This window comes from Nuphar pumila, chromosome 5 (assembly GCF_984573655.1).
Source record: "Nuphar pumila chromosome 5, dmNupPumi1.hap1.1, whole genome shotgun sequence".
Taxonomy (NCBI): Eukaryota; Viridiplantae; Streptophyta; class Magnoliopsida; order Nymphaeales; family Nymphaeaceae; genus Nuphar; species Nuphar pumila.
The window spans coordinates 105,020,379-105,039,171 of NC_143253.1; positions in this window are offsets into that span (position 1 = coordinate 105,020,379).

The following is an 18,793-nucleotide window of genomic DNA, read 5'->3' on the forward strand; positions in this document are numbered from 1 at the left end:
AAAGCATACTTGCTACCATTCAAACTTTGAATTCTAGATGGTCCAAATAGATCTAAATGTAAAAGTTCAAGAGGACGTTTTGTTGAAACTATATCTTTAGCTTTAAAAGAACTCTTAATTTGTTTACCCCTTTGACAAGCATCACATAAGTGATCTTTTTTATATGGTATTCTAGGTAGGCCTCTTACAAGATCATTCTTGGATAATTTTGAAATAATTTTAAAATTAACATGTCCAAGTCTCTTGTGCCATAACCATTGAATTTCATTTGAAACAATAAGACATTTTTCATTAAAAGAGAGTAATTCATCTAAATATAGTTTATACACATTGTTTCTTCTTTTACCTTTAAAAATGATCTTTTTAGATTGAAAATCAGAAATTAAGCATAAATCATTTTCAAAAGAAACATGAAAACCTTTATCACATAATTGACTAATAGATATTAAATTATGCATTAAACCATCCACTAAAAGAACATTTTCTATCAAGGGAAATTTTGGATTACCAATATTACCAATACCTATCACTTTTCCCTTGTTATTGTCACCAAAGGTGACGGTTCCTCCATCCTTATTTTGGAGGGTGGAAAATAACTCCGGCCTTCCAGTCATATGTTTGGAACAGCCGTTGTCCAATATCCATTTGCTCCTTATGTTGTGTACCTACAACAAAATCAGAAAACAGAGCATTTGACCCCTTTCTATTTTTGGGTCCATGAGAGTTAGTCTTAGAAACCCATATCCATTTGGATTTTGGTTTCCTTTGATAATAAATATTCTTTCTATAAAAGAATTTAGAATAAACATTTCTAGAAAAATCATTTCTAGATGCATTTCTATTAGAACTAGAAAGTTTAGTTTTATGAACAAAAGGTTGAGAATAATGTCTTTGATTTTTCACCACATAGTTTGGTCTATTTTGAGTATCAAAGAAGCTATATCCCAATCCGGTTTTATTAACCGAGCATCTTTGAGAACCAAGAAGTTTTTCTAGATTCTTTTGACCATTTGTGAATTTGGTCACTATAGAAAGAAGATCTTTTAACTTTTCTTTAAGACTAAATATTTCATTTTGTAAGAGATTGGTTCTAACTCCAATTTCTTTTATCTCAAGTGCTTGGCAAGAATTTTCCTTCTTGAGATCTTCTATTTCTTGAAGTAACACTTTATTTTGAGAGTCAAGAGTTAAATTTTCAGTTTTTAACTCTTTATTTTTAGAACTAAGACTCTTAAATTTAGCATATAAATCATTAAATGCTTCAAATAACTCATCATAGTCAAATTGACTTACCGAATCTTCTTGTGCTACAAAACACATGTTGGCGACTTCTTCATTAGATTCTTCTACCTTTGACGTACCTTCGTGAGTCACGAGAAGAGTATGCCAGATTTCATTTGCTATAGAGCATTGAGAGATGCGATTGAACTCTACCTTGTCAACGCCACAATATAATGCATTCATGGCTTTGGCATTCAGTGAAGCAGTCTTCTTTTCATCATCGGTCCATCACCTGAAATCAGTTGATGGAGTTTGGTACTTTTCAGAAACAACTCTCCAGATATCGAGATCCATGAATTGCAGGAATATTGTCATTCTTACTTTCCAGTATCCATAGTTTGTTCTGTCAAAGAGAGGAGGGCGAATAGAGGAGCTTCCTTCTTTGTGCTGAGATGTTGTAGTTGCCATGCTAGATGATGGTCAAATCAAAGTAATAGCAAACATGTGCTCTGATACCAAATGAAAGTGCACTAGGATCGAGGCAACGAGCACTAGAGGGGGGGTGAATAGTGCTATTAAAACTTTCTGCGGAATATTGAAGGATTTTGCAAATCTCAAAGCAAACACACAAAGAACACGAGATTTTATCCTAGTTCGGTCAAACTCGACCTACATCCAGTCCCCAAGCAAAACCCGCTTGAGATTTTTCACTATCAACCTTGTAAACTACAAGATCACACAGACCATAACCGGTCTCACTTTCAGTAACAATCCCACTGAAAGCAAACAACTCCTTTACACCAAGGAGTCTTTTTTACAGAAAATAAATAACAACTTACAATACAACCTATGAGCCTTCCTTTTGAATGCAAATGAGATGCAATTGGCTTTTGAGGTTGTTGAAACACTCTACTCACGAATTCACTATCTCTCAAAGTGATTTGAGTGAAAAACTGAAGTGAAAATATCACGTGAGTGAGAAAACAAAAACTTGAATGAATAGGAGTGAAAAGCAAGAAGTAATTCAATATAATTCTATTGAATTTGATTGTTTTTTAGTGTAGAATGCACTCATATTTATAGTTAAAATATTCCATACGTTGAGAGTATGAAAGGGTGTCAAAACTGTCCATTTTGAACAATCAAAACGTTTGAAAAATGAAAAGACACGCCTTTTTTGAAGTTTCAGGAAAACGGCAAAATTAGTCGACTGAAACATCAGTTAGTCGACTAATAGTTAGTTATTAGTAGACTGACAGTTATCGTCGGTCGACTGATCTGTTAATCGAGCCGTTTGAAAATCTGAACTTTTGAAACTTAGTCGACTTGAGAAAAGTTAGTCGACTGATAATATCATCAGTAGACTGAAAAACCTTTTAGTCGACTGCTGCTAAAAACTTCTGAAAACAAATATTTTGTTCGGTCGACTGATAAAAAACATTAGTCGGCTGCTGCTAAATTTTTCAGAAAACACATGTTCTGTTCAGTCGACTGAAAAACCATTAGTCGACTGCTGCTAATTTTTCAGAAAACAGACATTTTGTCCAATCGACTGATAAAACCTTCGGTCGACTAATTTGACAAAAATGACTTTTTAGAAAATATGGCGCGAAAGGATTAGTCGACTGATAAGTCTATTGGTCAACTAATAAACATGAAAATTTAATAAAAGAGTTTTCTAAAAAGATTTTCAAAAGAGTTTCTTTTAGAAAAGTTTTTCTAAAGACTTTTAAGGTGAAATGCAACCTAAATATGCACTCTAAGTAAGGCTCTTACAAGAATCTAAGACTTTTAATGAATTAAACATTTGCACACTAGTCTTCAAGGATTCTTCACTGAATTCTTCAATTTCTTCATAGCCTTAGCTGAAATGCAGTTGATTCTACTTGCTCATCATCAAAACCTTGTATTTGAAGTATCATGTATGGCTTCATTGTCGTAACAGGGCATACCTTTGGCAGTTGCCGGTCAAGATTCTTGAAAGATCAAGAGCAAGATACAGCACAAATCTATATCTTTTTTTAATTGCTCAGCAATCGACCCCTACATCGAGTAAGTATACATAATATATTACACTAAGTTCTCTACGTACGTACATGGTTCGATAATATAATTATTTGTTAAGTGCAGACGATTTGATCTAAAGTTACGAAGAGAACTTTCACATCTCACTGATTTAGAAGCACAGAAAGAACGTGAAAATAAGTTTATGGCATGGTTAGAAGAGTTGGTAAGGATGATAACATGCATTCTTTCTGTGTAAACAACAATATGTTACTTAATTGGTCATGTTTACAGTCATTGTTTATGCTTGTAGGTCCGCCATGGTGATGTTAATGACCAAGGAATATGTGATTTACAAAATGGTCCGACCAAAGTTGTACAATGTTACAACGGGCACATCATAAATGGTTATCAATTACATACAAAAGACTACGGTGTAAACAAGTCAACGATGAATAGTGGTGTGTGTGTCAAGGGTAGCAGTTACAGTAAAAATGAACTTGACTACTACAGTGTTATAGAAGAAATAATGAAGTTGACTTACTTAGGCATAAATAAGAGGGTAACTTTATTCAAGTGTCATTGGTTTGATCACATAGCAACAAGAGTCGATAAAGCCTCAGGCACTGTGGAAGTGAATCATTAATCAAGGTTTGGAACATATGAATCATTCATATTCGCATTACAAGCTCAACAAGTTTACTATATTTCATATCTGAATACAAAGAAGTCAGATAGAAATGAATGGTGGGCGGTTTGCAATGTGAACTCTAAATTATACCCCGAGTATGATCAGTTATAGGAAGACAAGATTGTTGAAGATGGTGATTACTATTAATCAGATGATATGTATGACTTCTCTTATGGTCACAATGTAACACATGGTCTGCATGTCACATTTTTATTGTCCGATGGCACATGTATGGAAAAATGTGATAAAAATGATATATCAAGTGGATGGGCACTAAATAAAGAAGAACACGAAGAGGATGAAGAGGAGGAGGGGGATGAATAAGAATATGAAAGTCAAACAAGAGATGAGGAAGCATACTCGAGCTAGTAAAATACATCTTGTAATACATACCACATCACTTTCTCATATGTTTTTGTGTTTGTAGTTCGAAGACCATGCTAGTCGTGGTTGTAGTTAGTGGGATATTGGAGTGTGTTTGTTGCAGGTACATGTTTGACATTATTGTGATATGAATGATTTGAATATATTGTCATGTTTGATGTGACTGTATGCATGTTTATATGAAGGTAATTTTTTATTTGATTATGTATCCATGTTCATGGAATTGCATATCATGTTATATTTCATGCATACTTAGCATGTACATGCACAGTTCATGCATAGTTATAAAATTGATTCATGTAGGACCTTTAAATATTTATATTTTATGCATATGTCATGTCTATGCTAAGATTGACAGTTATGTAATTGATCTAAATAACATTTTTATTTGTTAGAATATGGATCGTGGAGGTCAGACTGGTCGAGCACCCAGTGGTCGAGGACCAAGTGGAGGTCGTGGGACATAATTAGGTAGATGTCTTTGTGTTATATTTAAATATAGGAATTCATTATATTTTTGCTTATATATTGATATAAAAAGTGTTACTTGTTAATCATCTTTATAAGATCTCAGCTCAGTGATAGTCAGTCTCAGCCTTTATCTTCACGTAATGCTTCGATAGGTATATCATTTAAATAATTATATATTTGATTAGTTTATATATGCATTATGTGAATTTCTAACTCATTGTTCTTAGAGAAAGTTTTGCCTACACATGACCCACTTACACCAGTTACTCATACACATTATGAGACAATGCCGGATGCAGGGTCTTCTCAGTCTAACACACGATGACTCATTCAAATAGTGTATATTAATAGTCGACCGTAAGTATTTCATTGTCACTTGTCCAATATTTATCTTATAAATAGTATATATCGATAGTCGATTGTTAATGTGTACCAATTTATGTGCAGTGCAAGGTTTGAGCCACAAGAAGTAATATGAAAAATTAGGAAGTCACTAGTTTAGCATCTTTTAGGACCAGTCGCTCAATGAAAAGAGTACTCAAAAGAGGTGTTGGACAGATTATGGTCCTCATTTATGGTATATAATTGTTTATCATATCTAATGTGTTTCATATTTAATTTTTTGTTATAGTCATGTGTACTAACCTTCTAAAATTATTTGTAGGCTTCGAATCGCTTCACGACTGCTAAGGAGGAGCAGGATGCAAGGCTAGTGTGGCAGGTAGGTGGCTGTCAGTCGATTTGCCGACATGCTGCATAATATAAAGACTACATCAATAAAAGCAGCTGGTTGGATAGACGATCCACTGTAGTGGAAGGGCCATGGCCCTTTTACTCTCATGACAGATTATTGGGATGCAATATGCGATAAGTAGGTGAGCCATGAATTTTAAAACCGCTCAGCAAAGGCTGCACAAAACCGAGCAAAGATGTCTGATGCGCATCTATACACAGGTGAATCTAGGACTTTTGAGAGTCACCAGAAGAAAATACTAACTCATCAATATATATAGTCAAATTTATAAGTATTTTTGCATATTTGTTAATTAATTTTTTTATCATTTAACCTTATAGGAAGCCGAAAAAGGAGGTGTTGTGCCTTACAAGAATGTTCTTGTTGAAACACATAAATGTAAGAGCACGGGAGAGTTCGTATCAGAGAAGGCGAGAGCAACAACGGTATGTATTTATTGTATTAATAAACATTATAATATACAAATTACCATGAATTATATTATCATAAACATTGTAATTTTTAATTATTAATTCATACTGTAATCATTACTTTGTAGGAGTCATATGAGCAGCAGATGGTAGAGTGATATGGCAATGACTCCACTCAGCATCCGCCTTTTGATCCTAAAGCATGGGTGACTGCAACTGGTGAACCCAAAAAGAGTCGTGTGTTCGGGTTTAGGAGTAACATGAACACCACACTAGTCGTTGCCTCCTGCAGCCAAGGCTTTCAGAGTTCTTCCACCAGCATCAACTCTCACCGTCTGATTGACCCTGTTGTTTCTTGGGATGGTGTCCGCCAGCTTCTTCAGGACACAATACGTAACTTTTTACATGAAGTCATTCCCAACCTTATCCATAATGAGTTGTACAACTTTTTTTGGGGATAGGAGAACTTCGTCTACATTCAACATAAGCTCTGATGCCCGTCTAGTATAAAGTTTCATGTCATTTGTTTCATGTCGTTAGATCTTAACCTAGTACATGCATGATTGAATACATGTATGCATGATTAAATCACTATGAATTTTTATTGATAACATTAGAACACATGTATGCATGATTGAATCACTATAAAAAAAATTGACAACCTTAGAACACATATAAGCATGATTTTATCACTATGAAAGTTTTTTTACTGCCTTACAACACATATATGCATGATTGAATTACTATGAAAATTTTTTGACAACCTTAGAACACATATAAGCATGATTTCATCACTATGAAAGTTTTTTGACTGCCTTATAATACATATATGCATGATTGAATTACTATAAAAGTTTTTTGACAACCTTAGAATACATATAAGCATGATTTCATCACTATAAAAATTTTTTGACTGCCTTATAACACATATATGCATGATTGAATCACTATAAAAGTTTTTTTAACAACCATAGAACACATATAAGCATGATTTCATCACTATAAAAGTCTTTTTATTACCTTATAACACATATATGCATGATTATGATACATAACACATTTATTTGATAGCCTTATAAACCATATATGCATACTTGAATCACTATGACATTTTTTTGACAACCTTAAAACGCATATTTGCATGATTAAATTACTATGAATTTTTTTTGTCAGCCTTAGAACACATATCTGAATTTTGTTAATGTCCTTCACTTTATTGCTAGTCTATGTGTCATTCAGCCATGCTACTTTGATTGCCTTAGATTAGGTGCATTGCATATAATTTATTTCATTATATTTTGTTTATCAATACTAACATTTTGGTTCTCTTGTAGGATGCTGGAGATGATCAGCGTAGAGGAGCTGATGGAGGCATGGATGAAGGGGCAGATCAAGACAATGAAGAGGATGATGCTTTGAATCTTGGCGGTGATTAGATTCATGTGTTGAATTTGTTTCACGTACTTGTTGTTTCAAACAAAACTCTTTGTATATGTTCACTTGTAATTAATTAGAACTTGGCGAGTATTATAGTGGGTTGTTAAATTTGTTTCACTTATAACTTGTGTTTAATTTGTTTTACTTGTTTGTATATGTATTTTTTATGTGTACTTTATTTTTTATACACAGGTTATATAAATTGTATAACAAGAAATTTTTTCTCGATATTTATATTTCAAATAAAAAAATTTATTTTTTTAAAAATTTGTGACAGATTAGCGACGAATATTATCCATCGCTAATATCCATCGCGAATTTAGCGATAGATTAGGGATGAATATTTATTTGTCTCAAAATCTGAATCAGTCATTGTTTTATGACGGAATATAATCTGTCATGAATCCGTCGATAAATTGGTGACAGAATTTAGTGACAAATATGTATTCATCGTTAAATTTTAGCGATGGATTGTCGACAGATATGTATCTGTTGCAAAACCAAATCAGTCATTATTTAGCGACGGATTAGTGACGTATCATGACATTCGCTAATCCATCACAAATTAGCGATGAAAGTAATGACAGATCAGTTCTATCGCTAATTAGCGACCAAGAATTTGCGACAGATACTATCCATCGCTAAGCCGTTGTCAATCCATCGCTAAACGGATTAGTGATGGATTTGCGATGGATTATCGTCGAATAGCGTCCGTCGTTAATCCGCATAATTCTTGTAGTGTACATAACCTATGATTGAATGCATTGACAAGTTGGGTATGTTTTAGGTTTGATTAACAAAGTTTGATAGGATAGAAAAAGGAAACTTCCATTGAGTTTAGATCTAATACATATCAAATTGATTTTGATTAGAGGACTTAGGTTTTGTCCAACATGAATTATGCTCTCCAAATGGTTTGTCTTAGTGTAAGGCATAATGTGCAACTTGAATAAATGTATGATTTGGATATCCAATTCATGGTCATTTGGATCTAGATATATATCGATCTATATAATCAAAAAGTGATTAGAGCATATTGTTGTAAATATGTAATTATTAAGATGTGCATATTAACTAGATGATTGATTTTAGGTACGTAAACATGTTTGGAAATGCACACAAAGTTGGTTTTATTTGATACTTTGAATGGTGTACATGGATGGTGGGAGTCTGTGAAGTTCTTAATCTATGAAATGATGAATGTTTTTTCACTGATGTGCATATTGTTGCTATCTATAAGTCAGTATGTACTAACTTAGTTTTAAAGATGACATAAAATATTAGTGTAGTATAGAATATGTTCAATATTGGTACAAAATGCTCTAAGGTCATGAAAGAGTCATAAATACTTTATTTGACTAATTTATACATGTAAGATTCATAAATAATTGATTATATAAAGTAAGACAACATTGTGATGTATGAGCAAAAGCAAGTTGAAATTCATCATGGTGCAGCTCTTGTTAAGAGTGTTGGCTTGTTTGCTATATTAAATGCATAAATTTGATGCATTATTAGCACATTAAGGTTTATATTAAAAAGGTGCTTAAAATTTCATATACCTATACGAGATATACATGATATAAATCATGATGGCAAAAGCATGCAAAATGCCTCGTGATGTCATGACAATTAAGTATACATTTGAGATGATATACTTGGGATTGGAATAAAATTCCAGGTGCTTATGAGAGGTACATTAATGATGATACGTTAGATCATTAAAAAAAAATTTTGTAGCATGTGAGAAAAAACCCATATATAGAAAATCTGCAAAATGCGTGAATACAAGTAACATTAGTAGATAAAGATAAGCTTTATGTGGCCATGAGACATAACCATTGATGAAGGGTCATGAACATCCTATGCATTTACTAAAGCGGTGCAACCCTCTTCACATGTTTTAACCTCTTTGCAATATCAAATCCTCTGTATTTAAGCAATATGTCTAACTACGGACAATCTAATCTAGTATCCTAAAGAGAAGAGGCAGAGGCTGCCGAAAAACCTACACTCTTGGTGATTCCCCATCCACCACTTGGGTTAGCCCTCCACGTTTTTTCCAACATCCTCAGCACCCTCACCACCCTCCCAGTTAAGCACCAACGTCTTTCTGGAGATGCTAAATCCTTTGTCAGAGTTGCTACTGACCTTCGGAATCAAGTAAGGCCTTAATGTTACGTTGCCCATCGAGCTTGTTTTTGATGTGTGGTCAATGGTAATAAATTTTATCTTTTGTGTGACATGTTTTTCCATGTTTAAGAATGAGCCCAAACAAAATTTGTATTGCATCCGCAAATAATATGAATTGATGATAACTTGTAAATTAGGGGCAATCAAATCAATGACCTATTCTTTATACTAGTAAGCTTACTTGACAGGAGGTGTTAAAGCTCATGTCTTTCTTATCACCACTTATTTTCATTACATCACTTGATATACGGAAAATATACTTCTTAGTACTTAAAGAGTCTGCACCAGCCGAGATGAGCCAAACACCTGTTCTACGCATTTTATGGGGAGCCAATCTTCCTTTGAGTGTGAAGCCTTTTAAGTTTTTCCAAATGTGGACCTATTATGCTGGATGTAATAGGTTGGTGCAGCTTAGTTGAGGAGTGCCAGTTAAGGGATGTTCTAGGGCGAAGTCAAGTTTGGCAAAGGGTACTTGATATTCAGCATCAGCTTGAATTGGTTCAACGCCAAGGAGACCTGGGGGACGTTGAAGCTTTTGAGAAAGAAAGAAGATTAAAAGGATAAGTTTGCTTTCGAATTGGAAAGCGAAGAACTGTTTTGGAGACAAAAGTCTAGGATTAAATGGTTAAGAGCAGGGGATTCTAATACGGCTTACTTTCATGCGGTTGTCAAGTAAGAGAATGGCAAGAATTCTATTCGTACTATTGATTTTCTTTTATAAAAATCTATTGTCTAAAGAACATGCTAGCGGTGAAATGTTTCAAGAGTTGACTGACGGCCCCATTGTTTCGGATGAAGAAAATCTTTCCTTATTAAGTCCTATTTTTGAAGAGGAAGTGCCTATAGCAGTATTTCAAGCTGATGGTAACAAGGCATTAGCGCCAGATGGGTTTTCCGGATATTTTTACCAATATTATTGGGAGATAGTTGAAAAAGATATTACCCGAGCAGTTAAGGATTTTTTTTTATAACCTGAAGAAACTGCACCAAGCACAAAGACCTGATCGTGCTGCCTCAACCTTCCATACCTACGGTCGTCGTTCTGGCAGTATAAAAATCTGAGGCTAGGACTCCTTGTTGGATCATAAATCCACCAAAAACTAAAACAAGATCGATAACATGTTGTCGCTAAACCGTTGAAATCATAAATAGGACAAATTCAAAAGCGGAAGCTATACCTGAATCCATAGCGCTCTGGTTGATCGTTGATGGGTATGATCTTCCAAAACCTATATATTATGCCCTTTCTTTTCTCTGAACCTGATGAGAGTGAATGGAGAATCTGAAGAGAGGACCTTAATATAAGGTTTGGGGACCACAACCTAATGTAAAAAAAGGACTCTTTCTCAACTCAACCCATTATAGAGTTTTAGACAGGGCAGGTCTCTCTACATAGTATTTCATACCATCTAAGATACCACCGGGCCCATCCAGATTAGACCACATGAATCAGGCATGAACCTAAGACAGACTTATAATGTGTGGCTCAGCGTATGTAGGCCCACACGATTTTCTAATAATCTTCTACTTGGGCCACATATGTAACATTATAATCATACATTGTAACCTTATAAGCTCAAAAATATTGTCTTATCAATTGATATCTCTACCAATCCAATCCATTGATCATGTCAACATAGTACCAAAGCGGTCTTTATTACAAATAACGTAATTGAATCCATCAATGATCATGTATATTGACATGAACAAATAACATGGATCAAGTATGGATGTGAAGCATGGAAATTACATGCAATGTGATCAAACATACCTATTTCCAACTGATTCTTCTTGAAAACTTTAGTGAGATCACAGCATAATGAGTACATAATGTAATTGAAACTTTAACTTTATACCAAAGTGGCAAAAGAGAACTTTATTATATCATAGAACGACCAAATACAAACTCCCACTAAACCAGTATATCATGAAATGATAAAACACTCGTGCGAGTAGTATGCTCGTGAAAGACCTTGGGTGGCAAACCTTTAGTAAGCAGATCTGCAATCATAGAGTTTGTGCCAATATGTTCTATCGATATATGACAATTCTGCACTCTTTCTTTAATAATAAGGAACATAATGTTAGTATGCTTTGACTTAGACGAGCTCTTGTTATTGGAATATAACATTGCTGGATTATTGTCACAAAATAATTTAAGTGGTCTTTCAACATTATCCAAAATCTCCAGCCCTGTGACAAAATTACATAGCCATATCCCATAATTGAATGCCTCATAACAAGTCTTAAATTCTGCTGTCATAGTGGAAGAAGCAATGAGTGTCTGCTTAGCACTCCTCCAGGAAATAGGTCCCCCGGCCAACAGAAAAATATAGCCTGACGTGGATCTACGATTGTCTTGGCATCCCGCAAAATCAGAATACCCAATAATCTCTAGCTAATCTGACTTCCTGTAAGCATGTAACATTTTGTTCTTTACAAATACTGAATAACTCGTTTGTCTGCTTTTCAATGATTCATACCTGGGTTACTAAGATATCTACCTAACATCCCAACAATATACGCTAAATCTGAACGCGTACACACCTGAGCATACATGAGACTCTCCACAACAGATGCATAGGGAATATGTTCTATAGCCTTAATTTCAGACTGTTGTTTGGGGCACTGAGCGAGACTAAACTTGTCTCCTTTAGCAATGGGAATATCCTCTGGTTTGCAATCCTTCATGTCATACCTTTTCAGAATCCTTTTGATATAGCTCTTTTATGATAATCCAAGAATACCCCGAGAACGGTCTCGATGTATCTGGATCCCTAATACAAAAGAGACATTCCCAAGATCTCTCATTTCAAATTTCTTTATCAAAAATCTTTTGGTTTCGTGCAATATGCCTATATCATTACTGGCAAGCAATATGTCATCCACATACAAAACCAAAAAAATAAATTTACTCTCACTGAACTTATGGTATCTGCATTCATCAATCACATTCATCTCAAAACCAAATGAGAGAACAACTTGATGAAATTTATGATACCACTGACAGGAAGCTTGTTTGAGTCCATAGATGAATTTCTTTAGTTTGCAAACCATTTTCTTGACATCGCCTGAGATAAAATATTCTGGTTGGACCATGTATATTGTCTCTTCGATGTCCCTATTAAGGAATGTAGTTTTAACATCCATCTGATGTAGCTCTAAGTCATAATGAGCCACAAGTGTCATCATAATCTTAAAAGAGTCTTTCATAGAAACTAGAGAGAAAGTCTATGTATAGTCAATGCCTTCCCTTTGAATAAACCCTTTTGCAATAAGACGGACCTTATATCTTTTCACATTACCTTTTGAATCTCTTTTGGTTTTACATATTCATTTGCAACCATTGGGTTTCACACCTTCAGGTAATGGGACAAGATCTCACACATCATTGTCACTCATAGATTTAATCTCCTCATGCATTGCTTCAATCCACTTTTGAGAGTTAGAACTTTGTGTGGCTTGAGGGAGGTTGATTGGATCATCTTCCATTAGGCCAGTATCACCCTCATGTTCTTGTAAAAAGATAATATAATCATACAAAATTGTTCTTCTTTTCTCTCTAGTGGACTTCCTTAATGGCACTGGTTCTTGAGATGTTTCTTGAGGTTGTTGAGTTTGAACTCCAGGAGTAAAAGCTTGATTTTGGGTAGGGAGATCTGAAATATTACATTGATCTGAATTTGTGAGAACAATGTCAAGAATGAGAATTTGATCGCTGTCATCCATAATTGTAGGAAGAGAAAGTGACTCTTCTTCAAAGGCAATGTCTTTTACTTTATCACTCCCCCCAAACTCAGCACCCTCAAATAAACAAGTGTTTCCCATTTCAAAAAATAACTTATTCGCAAGGTCATAAAACTTATAGCCCCTGGACCTTTCAGAATACCCAATAAAATAGCAGCTAACCGTTTTGGAATTCAGTTTCTTTTCATATGGCCTGTACGACCTAGCCTCAACTGGACATCCCCAAATATGAAAATGTTTTAAACTAGGCTTTCGACTTGTTCACAATTCATATGGGGTCTTGGTTACTACTTTAGAGGGTACCATGTTCAAAACATAGGTTGTAGTCATTAATGCTTCTCCCCAGAGGGACTCTAGTAGGGTAGAACGAGAAATCATACTCTTTACAATATCCTAAAGAGTCATGTTTCGTCTTTCAGCAACACCATTCATGCTAGCGGTGCCTGACATGGTATACTGAGGGATGATCCCACATTTCTCTGGAAATTTAGCAAAAGTTCCTAGACGTTGTTAATCGGATCCATCATATCTGCCATAGTACTCGCCACCACGGTCAGATCTGACGACCTTAATTCTTTGCCCAAGTTGGTTTTCAACTTCGGCCTTATACGATTTGAATACATCTAGGGACTGAGACTTTTCATAAATCAAATATATATACTCATAACGAGAATAGTCATCTATGAACGTAATAAAATATTATGAATCATTTCAAGAATCCATAGGAAAGGGTCCACAAATATCTGTATGAATTAATTCTAAGACATTTGTTCTTCTTTCAGCACATAATTTCCTTATGTTTGTTTGTTTCTCTTTTATACACTCAAGATAAACTTGAAAGTCAGTGAAATCAAGGGATCTAAGAATCTCATGTGACACAAGCCTTTCAATTCTTTGTTTAGAAATATGACATAAGCGCTTATGTCATAACAAAGCAAAATTCACATTTGTTCATTTTTGTTTTGTACCACGAGAACTTATTTACAAGGTTTCATTAAATGAGGCAATGGTATCAAGCATATAAAGGTTATCAACTGTCGATAAAGAACCGATCCCAATAAGATTTAAGTCAAGAAACAATTTAAATTTGTTATTTTCAAATAAGCAAGAATAACCGTATTTGTCCAAAATGGAGAATGAGACCAAATTTTGCCTAAAAGATGGCATAATAAATGTTTCTTTCAAATCTAAAAAATTTCTAGTCTTTAATGACAACCTAAATGTTTTTATTGCCTTAACTTTAATTGTTTTTCCATCACCCACATAGATGAATCTTTCAGCATCAATTGGCGATCGACAACTTAGGCAACCCTATAAAGACACACTTACGTGAGTGGTAGCACCAGAATCCATCCATCAAGTATGTTCGGGCATAGAAGTTAAATTAACTTCAGAACAAACCAAAGTAAGGAGCATACATTTCTTCTCACGTCAAGCATGATACTTGGTACAGTCCTTCTTCATATGACCCTCCCCTTTGCAAAAGAAATAACTAGACTTTGGGTTCTGATGTCTTTTTTTTTCTTCTGCGATTGAGGGTCAACTGCAGCTTCCTTAGTCTTTTTTTTTTCTTAAATCTATCCTTAGAGGTTACTATCAGATGAGCACTTTTAGTCTTTTCTTGCTTTATCCTATCATCTTCTTGCACATGGTGTGAAATGAGCTCATTATTCTTTTTGGCAGTTATAACTGACCTTAAACTGGTTGTACTGTATAGGAAGGGATATCAAAACCAAGTGCACGAGTAAGTCCTCAGACAACTCTAACTTTAGTGCCTTGAGTTTTGAAGCAAGATGAGGCATCTTCATGATATACTCTCGAATGTTTCTTTTGCCCTTATACCTCATTGAGACAAGACTCAAAAGAAGAGTACTAGTCTCAGCCTTTTTATTTTTCGTAAAACGTTTTTCAATTTCTTCAAGAAAATGTTTGGCATTGGCCTCTTCAGACATGGTGCCCCTGAAGGATTCTGGAAGCACACGTTTCATAATCATGAGACTCGTGAGATTAGATTGATCCCATCATTCAGAGTTTTTTTTATCATCAGCAGAACTCTTATCCGTAAAAGCACGTGGTTGATCTTCTTGTAGTGCAAGATCTAGATCCATACAACCAAGCATAATCATTATATTTTCTTTTTAGTTCTTGAAATTTGAACTGCTCAAAATAGGGATGAAATTAATGTTGGCAGATATCATAGAAGCAGAGGTATTAACTGAATAAAGAACAAACAAACTTACAATTAACATATAGAATTTCACATGAAATAACATAAAATGATATATTAAACAGTGGTAAATTCCATTACAAGATACTCAACATAACATTGACACTTAGTCTTTAGACAGAAGTGTCAACTTGTAAGTGGTACTCTGAATACAGTAATCAAAATATGGGCAGTCAGTCCTGTCAAACAATGAGCATTTCTTTGGACTGACTCATTATTCACATAGAATATCGAATGATTATCCTATATTCATTGTTGAAAGTATATATTTGGGCTCGACCAAATAGTGATCTTCCTTTTGGCCGATCATTATTCGCATGAACTGCAAATATATAGCCATCACAATATTCTAAAATAAACTAACATGCACAACAGAGGTTGTTTTGGCAACACGTTGATTCAATTTGAAATACCAGACCCAAAATCAGAAATAATACCAACGTTCAAATATGTTGATAAGTGCATATAAAAAATAAGACAAGCATAATAACACATATGGGCCGAAAAGTAACCGAATATCGACCCACCTAAGTGACCCATAATGTACTCCAAAATAGCCCTATAAAATCCTTGATAGTTTTTTTTTATTTTATAAGTCATGCACATGGATCTGGCCCAAACTCAGGTACAAGCTTGCACTGTCGGGTCGAGTCCAATGATACCTGACCCGCATAATGGTGCATCTTGGCCCGATTCAGTCCCCTAAAACAAAATGGGGACTGAACTGATCACCCACCTCATGATCGAACGGGACTGAGCTGATTCGACCTGGCTGCTCGCCTAACTTGGTTCTTGTCACCTTAGAGGTCAGAGTCAAACAATACAAAGGACTGAATCGGTCTTCTGTATGCACACAAAAAATAGCTCTGGCCCGACTAAACCGACTATGGGTCTCTGAATGGGTTGTTGACTCGATTGGATGGGGACTGAACCGGGCCAACAAAGTGTCCTGGTTAAAGAATGTCGCTCTGTCCTGTGCCTAATGGTCGAACCGGCCTGGGACAAACAGTCAAACCGGCTAAAACAGGTTATCGAACCGTCGGTTCCAACTGGAACGTCTTAATAGGCACTGAACTACCTTGTTCCAACTGAAGATACTAGGAACTGAACCGATCCCAACAATGGTCGAGACTGCCCGTATCAAAAATTGTTGATCCAAGCCAAAACACATGTACCACCTCTTAATGTGATTCAGTTGTGATCCTATAAGGTACAGCAGTGGTAAAGAAAATATATGGTCGGTTCCCGCCAGTTGACGGCCAAACCAAACGCCGTCAGCCGCCGACAGAGGGCTAGACCAGAAGGCTATCATTGTGAATCCGACGATGACCCGTAAACAGCTCCAGTCCCCTATGAGCTGGATCTTTCCGACGATGATCAAGGTTGACCCCTAATGCCGACGAGGAACAAAAAATTGTTAGAGTAACCGTCAAAATAAATCTCGGCTATCGCCTGTCCAGATCCACCCGACGATGAAACCGGAATGAAGTTGTTGAACATCGCTGAGTCAACTGAAAACTGAGAGTCGAACCTGACGTTGAACCCCTAACGACAGGCAATCAAAGTGAATCTAGATGTTCGACGGGAGGACCATCGATCCAATCGGTAGAAGATGTCACTTGAGAGGCTCACCGATGTTGACCGTAAGGCAACACCGATCAAGATATCATGGCAGCCAAACGTTTGTTCAGCGTTGCGATCTGGTAGCAGTCTGCCATACGACCATGAATGATAAACTGCTATCCAGCGGAAGGGGACGATAGGGGAATCGGATCCCTTTCGACCGGTGGTCCGACAACCGACTCCAGGGTCGGCAAAACAGAAAGGGCATGAGCCTTTACTTTTAGGCAATTGAACTGATCATCTATCCGTCCGGTGGTTAGAATAAGGGCAAGCCCCTGTACCACCTGACGACGGTCCAACGATCAAGAAAAGAAAGCCCTCCCATTAAATCAGCAACCATACGAAGGGCTCAATGGCCCTTCCTGACCAGCAATCCAAATGGAGATAGAACCCCCATGACGTCCGATGATGATCCGCAATCGTAATGGATCATCACCAAGAAAACAAGAAAAATATATGAAATTATAATTTTTTTTCAATGATTCAACGAAAACATGCGCTCTGATACCAATTGTTGAATCATAAATTCATCGAAAACTAAAACAGGATTAATAACATGATCTCGTTAAACCGTTGAAATCATAAACAGAATAAAATCAAAAGCGAAAGCTATACCTGAATTCATAGCGCTCTGGTTGATCGTTGATGGGTATGATCTTCCAGAACCTGTATATTTGGCCCTTTCTTTTCTCTGAACCTGATAAGAGGGACTGAATCTCTTTCTGACAATCAAAAATCTGAAGAAGGGGGGTCTTAATATAAGATTTAAGGATCACAACCTAGTATATTTAGGACTCTATCTCAACTCAACCCATTATAGAGTTTTAGACGGAGCAGGTCTCTCCACATAGTGTTTCATACCATTTAAGATATCACATGGCCCATCCGGATTAGACCACATGAACCGGGCCTGAACCTAAGACAGACTTACAATGTGTGGCTCATGTGTAGGCCCACACGATTTTCTAACACTCTTGCCCTGAGGCTTATGCTACATGTTTGCTTGCTAAGAGGGAAGCCACTCATGGGAATCGAACCTTGACTGCCCGTTTAGCAGCCAAAGGCCCCATCCAACTAAGCCAACCCCCCTTGAGGGGTTAAGGATTTTTTTGTTTCTTTATAAGATTCTAACCAAAATTATTGTGAATCGCATGAGACCGGTTCTCACTAGAATTATTTTTCATAATCAAGGGCATTTCTTCAGAGAAGAACCATTCTTTGGACTTCACAAAGAATGCTTTATTTGTTTTGGGCTATCATCCCATGTGGGTGCAAACAATTATGTTGTGTGTGACAACCGCATCCTTTGCAGTTATTCTCAACGGTTGTCCGGGAATAGAATTTTATAGTTCACATGGCAGTCGTCAAAGAGATCCCATATCTCCTTACCTTTTCCTTGCAGTTGTGGAATGCATAACTCGAACATTTCAGGTGGCAGTTGAACATGCGGATCTCAGCCTTCCTCGGTTTCATGGGTATTGCAGTCCAAGTATATATTTCCTTTTTGCTGACGATGCCCTGTAAATATGCCGAGCAAACAGGAAATCCATTTCTAATTTTCTACTATTAGTCGTATTCTCCAAGAGAGAGCAGGTATGCTTGTTAACCAGTCTAAATCTCAATTTGTTCTT